Raw genomic sequence first — 6,000 nt, forward strand, 5'->3', positions numbered from 1 at the left:
AGTGAAGATTTCAGTAAACAGCTGCATGCTTAGCATTTAGCAATTCAATAAATGGATGCCTAGGTACGTCAGTGGTGGTTTCCTGTTGCTAGAAGTATTTCCTCTGTGACTTATCAAAACCAGCTAATATTTCCAAGAAAGGCATGTTAAAATGTGAAGCCGTGCCCTGCAGTTACATTCCGGGTGGAGATACGAAGTCAAAAACAAGCGTACAAGGTTGCAGGGCCCTTTTATTTTTCAAGCTTTTGTGCTGCCAAAGGCTCAAGTGATTGGGGTTTGAAGAAGACTGCAGGCTTAATGAATGTCAGAACCGGCTCCTATACTAGGTGCAGCTTTGCAGGAAGCTTGCTTTAGGGGTTAAAATATCCGAAAATCCAGACTGTTGCATTCTCTTCCTTGAAATGCTCACAGCAAAATCTCAGGGGTGTGTTAGGTTGTCAGTGTCTCTGTAAAGGATTGTAACATTTCTGTTATTACGGAGAAGTAGTCATAGGAGAAAATCCGAAGTGAAGTCGTACATCAATCTACAATACCTAACATGTTGTTAAGTCTGACTTTGCCTCAGGCGCTGACCTTCAAGTATTAAGTTAAAACATGAGCTGTGAGCATTAGCATCTGAGGCTTCCTTATTTCTTTGAAGAAATGCACACACTTAAGGCAGCGTATCTGTTTATCTGCATAACAATGGCTTATGTTTCAACACTGCAGGCCAATTCCCCCAAGACTGTTTTGTTATGAAAAAGCCCCATACAAAGAAAGTAGGCGTAAGGAGCGGGAAGGGAAAATTACAAAGAGAACGTTAAACTTCAAATGTGTGTTGATTGCGATTCATGATGCGCTGATAGCTTGACCTACATCGCTGAATTCTTTTTTTTCTAGCTTGCCTCCTCCCCCTTATTCATATACACATCCCTCTTCCTGCTTGAATTTCATGAAGATTAATTTTGTGTTGCGCTATCTTGGCTTGCACTCACAATGCCTACTCTTAAACGATGACGAATGGGTAGCCATATATAACCAAAGGCCGGAATGCGTTCTCTGTTGTGCTTTGTCTAATTGATTGGATCTAAAGGCCCTTAATTATTTCTGCTGTAATCTTTCGGCCGAGAGCCAGGTTTTGCATATGCCGCAAGAATTCCTGGGTTTATGTGAGAAACGTAAGATGAGAGGGTAGCTCACAATCTCGGCTGAAATCTGGGGCTTCAAAATGCACACCAGACTTCAGAAGATGTCTCATTTGAGACCTGTCTGTTGATGGGTCGCATGGTGCATTGTTTCCATTGATACAAGATACGGCCATGACTCCTGTGCCTGCAAAAACATGCCTTTATATTTGGATGTGGATCAAACCATTCTGGCAGCTAAAGCTGGGAGCCATAACACATAATATAGTGTATTGGGATTGGCGCTTGACGGAAGTAAAGGATGTTATCAGCTAGGGTCCTAGTTGATGATCAGTAAGGGTGACAATAGCCTGTGCTCCTGCCTGACTGTGTTCTGTATTTGTTTGAATTTATCCAGGTCTCCCTTTACAGCTGCTGTGGGTTTGATGTTAGCCATAATCTCCATCTATCTACCATGCATTGTCCTTCTGAATATTTCAGTTATGTACGGCCTCATGTTTTCCTGTATTCCGCAGAGGAGGGCGGAAATCTGGCAAATAAACCCGAAAATGCTGTCAAGAAAAAATGGATTTACGGCCCTCATAAACATTATTCATTTATTAACTTTGCGTAATTCTGCTCAAAGGAACTAAACTTAAGCCTCGCATGCCGGTCCGAAATCCTAATCACATTGCTTCCGGCTTTTTAAGCTAAAAAATCAATAAATCCGGATCTCTGTAAGTCTTGTTGGAGCCAAATTCTTTCCAGCTGGGATGCTGCCAAATATATACAATGCTAATTGAACCAACTGCGCTGTAATATTGAGGGTGGGAGTAAACAATACGAGAGTTTATGTGCATGTCTACTTTTGATTTTATTTTGGCACCCACAGCTAGAAGGAACTTTTCCTCAGCCACTTTCTGAGGTAAAAAGTTACTAGGCATGATTCAGCTAACTTTTTGTGCTGGTGTAGGGAGTAGCACTGGGACACGGGTGGCGCTGTGGGTTAAACCACAGAGCCTAGGGCTTGCCATCAGAAGGTCGGCGGTTCAAATCCCCGAGACGGGGTGAGCTCCCATTGCTCGGTCACTGCTCCTGCCAACCTAGCAGTTCGAAAGCACATCAAAGTGCAAGTAGATAAATAGGTACCACTCTGGCGGGAAGGTAAACGGCGTTTCTGTGCACTGCTCTGGTTTGCCAGAAGCGGCTTAGTCATGCTAGCCACATGACCCGGAAGCTGTACGCTGGCTCCCTCGGCCAATAAAGTGAGATGAGTGCCCCAACCCCAGAGTCGGCTACGACTGGCCCTAATGGTCTGGGGTCCCTTTACCTTTACCATTAGGCAGTAGCACTAAGTGCAAGGCAATTTCCTGCCTCCTCTCCCTGCCAAACCTGCCGGCGCCATCCACAAATTTGTTCCAGAGGGTTGGGGGAATCCTCCGAACAGATTTAAGCAAAATGTAGGGGGAGGAGAGGGTGAACACATTCTGTTGCACAAGAAGAAATTACTGTGCTGATGAAAACTAAGCCAGAACGCTAGGTGAATGCAACCTGTTCCGTCCTTCCCCTTCTGTAATTTTACTTCTGAGGTCAGTCTCTCCACATGCTAGATCTGATCAGGTAAGATTCTGGTAGACCTCAGCGTAAATAGAGTTGCTTTCATAACTTGTCCTGAATTCATGAAGAATGTTCACACCTGGACTGCTTGCATACCAGACATTTATAATGTTTTTTAAAAATATAATTTTATTTTTTATTTTGACAAAGAAATAAGAATAAATAAATAAGAATAAAAATGTGCACCCCACCCCTGAGACCATTCCAACCTCCCAAAATGTCTTTGAAAGTTTATTAAAATTTCAAAGAATACAAGAATTACACAAAAACAAAAAATAAAAATACAAGAAAATACAAAATATAGCAAGAAGAATAAAAAAACCCTTATTAAGGTATAACAAAGAAATGAAAAATAAAAAGAAACATACAAAATAAAAACAGTTAAAGACACATTAATTTTCCATAGCATATCTTCCTTACACTTATTTCCCCGGACCTCCTCGTACCTCCCTTTTTTGTATTCCAGTTCAGTTTGTTAGTTCAGCAAATCCTTACCATCAAGCTTTTACCCATTTGTAAACCTTTTTTCGTATCTCTTAAAGCATTACAGCTGGAAACCACTTAGTTTCTATCCGACATCCTTCTAAGATTCATTAATTTTACAATACTTCTGTAAATAGTCTTTAAATTTCTTCCAGTCTTCTTTCACCGACTCTTCTCCCTGGTCTCGGATTCTGCCAGTCATTTCTGCCAATTCCATCAACCTCCCAAAATGTCAACACCTCTTGTGATGGTTTGACGCCTTTCTGTTTTGACAGTACAAATTCTACAAACACCTTCCCTATCTCCTCAAAATCATTTCTGCATATTCCCCATCTTAAGTTATCATTAATAGCTATCTCGTATTTAAAGCATATTTAAAACACGCAAGTCTCCCTGCCCAAATCCCGGGAACTGTAGTTTATGCTGGGAATTGTAGCTCTCTCTGTGAAGGGAGTATTCTTTGAAGAAGGCAATGTGCTGTAAACAGGTATTCAGCCTCAGTTTTATCCACTCTCCAGGGTCTTTTTCATCCGTCTTTTTCCACCTGCTATCCCAGTGATGGGCCCAGGGCTGGCCCTTCCATGAGGCAAGGTGAGGCGACTGCCTCAGATAGCATGACCCACAGGATCAGCAGATTCTGATGTAGATCTTTATTTCCCCCATGCTGCAACTGCTAGACAACCTCAGATGGCCCAGACTTGCTTACACTCGTAGTTAGAACAGCTTGTGGTTAGGATGCTCGTAAAATAGGACAGCTTGCTGCTGGAATATGGTTTATTCGTAGGTTTCAGCAGGTATAGAACTCGCTTACACCTGTAACTGGGACAACTGGTGGACAGGATATGACCATAGCTGTCAACTTACAGATTTGAAAATAAGGGACCAGCAGCCTCGAAAATAAGGGATCAGCAACTAAAATAAGGGATCAACAATTACTTTGTTAAAATACATATTTTGTTGCGTGCAAATGGCTTTAGATACCTATTAGGTCCATAAATTACCATATAGCATATATTCAACACAAAAAACAGCAACAATTTGTTGTTGACAAAGGACAGCTGGACATAGAAAGGGCCCCATTACCTTCAGTAGCTTATTTAAGGGACATCATCAATAAGGGACAGCAGTGGGACATGGCGCTGGGATAAGGGAATGCCCTGCCAAATAAAGGACGCTTGACAGCTATGGATATGACTCTGTCGCCTGCGTCAGTATCTAAATTGATAGGAACATAGATCAAATAACGAATAAGATAATTACCGTATTTTTCGCCCTATAGGACACACTTTTTCCCCTCCAAAAATGAAGGGGAAATCTGTGTGCGTCCTATGGGGCGAATGCAGGCTTTCGCTGAAGCGTGGAGAGTGAGAGGGGTCGGTGCACACCAGGCTTGCTCTCCAGGCTTCAGGAAGCTATCAGCAAGCCTGGGGAGCCTGCGGGAGTTCCTGCAGGGCTCCCTAGGCTGCGGATAGCAGCCTGCTTGCCCAGAGCGCGGGGCGCGCTGAAGCAGAGCGCCCCGCGCTTTGGGCAGATATTCGCGGCTGGGGGGGGGAATAAATTTCCCCCCTTTATTTCCCCCCAAAAAAACTAGGTGCGTCCTATGGGCCGGTGCGTCCTATAGGGTGATAAATTCTGTAAGTGTTCAGGATAGGCTGTTAACTTCTGAGTATCCAGCCCAATGGAGGAAAGAGGGAGGAACCATGTGGCTGGGTTGAGGAAATATAAACTTGTGGTTTGTCAATTTTGGGTGTGCCTATTTTGGACACCCACTCTTGCAAGAATGTTTTGTAATCAAGAAACTCTTTGCTGCTTCACCAATTTTGTTCAGATTTTATTTTGAGGGTCTCAAGGCCCACTTCTAACACCCCGCTTGCTCCTGATGTAGATCCTCAGTCAACTCTTCTTGCCCAGAGGTGGGGAGTGGCGTTTTGGGGTTCACCTCAGGTGCCAAAATGCCTTTGGCTGTCCCTGGCTATCCCTAACTTGTATCATGATTTGGACTTGTCGGCTAACAACCTCTGCAAGGCCACAGGCCTGCCACTTCTGCTTTAGCTGAAGATGCCAAGGACCTTCTGCATGTAGAACATGTATACAGTGGTACCTTGGTTCTCAAACTTAATCCATTCCAGAAGTCCAGTCCAAAACCAAAGCGTTCCAAAACCAAGGTGCGCTTTCTCATAGAAAGTAATGCAAAACGGATTAATCCATTCCAGACTTTTAAAAACAACCTCTAAAACAGCAATTTAACATGAATTTTACTATCTAACAAGACCATTGATCCATAAAATGAAAGCAATAATCAATGTACTGTACTATAAAATAAATCAGACAGTATTGTAGATGATAAAAATAAAAAATATTATTTTTTTCTTAGCTGTACTGATGACAGTCACTGTTCGGATGGGGGGTTTTATCCATTTCCACAGTCACACAATCAATCAATCAATCAATCAATCAGTAGCTGAACTGGATTCCACACAGTCACAAAAACAAATTAACCGAAAAAGCCTCAAAAACAAAAAATGCAAAAGAAATAGCAAAAACAAAAGCACCAAACTTAATCCGTTCCAGAAGCCCATTTGACTTCCGAAATGTTCGAAAACCAAGGTGCAGATTCCGATTGGTGCAGGTGCCCTAGAAACAATAGCCAACAGCTGTATTGGACGTTTGGCTTCCGAAAATCATTTGAAAACCGGAACACTTACTTCCGGGTTTTTGGCGTTTGAGAACCAAGGTGTTTGAGAACCAAGACGTTTGAGAGCCAAGGTACCATTGTAATGCCTTTGCTGAGGTTATT

The sequence above is a fragment of the Podarcis pityusensis genome, assembly GCF_964106645.2.
Source record: "Podarcis pityusensis genome assembly, chromosome: 11".
Classification (NCBI taxonomy): Eukaryota; Metazoa; Chordata; class Lepidosauria; order Squamata; family Lacertidae; genus Podarcis; species Podarcis pityusensis.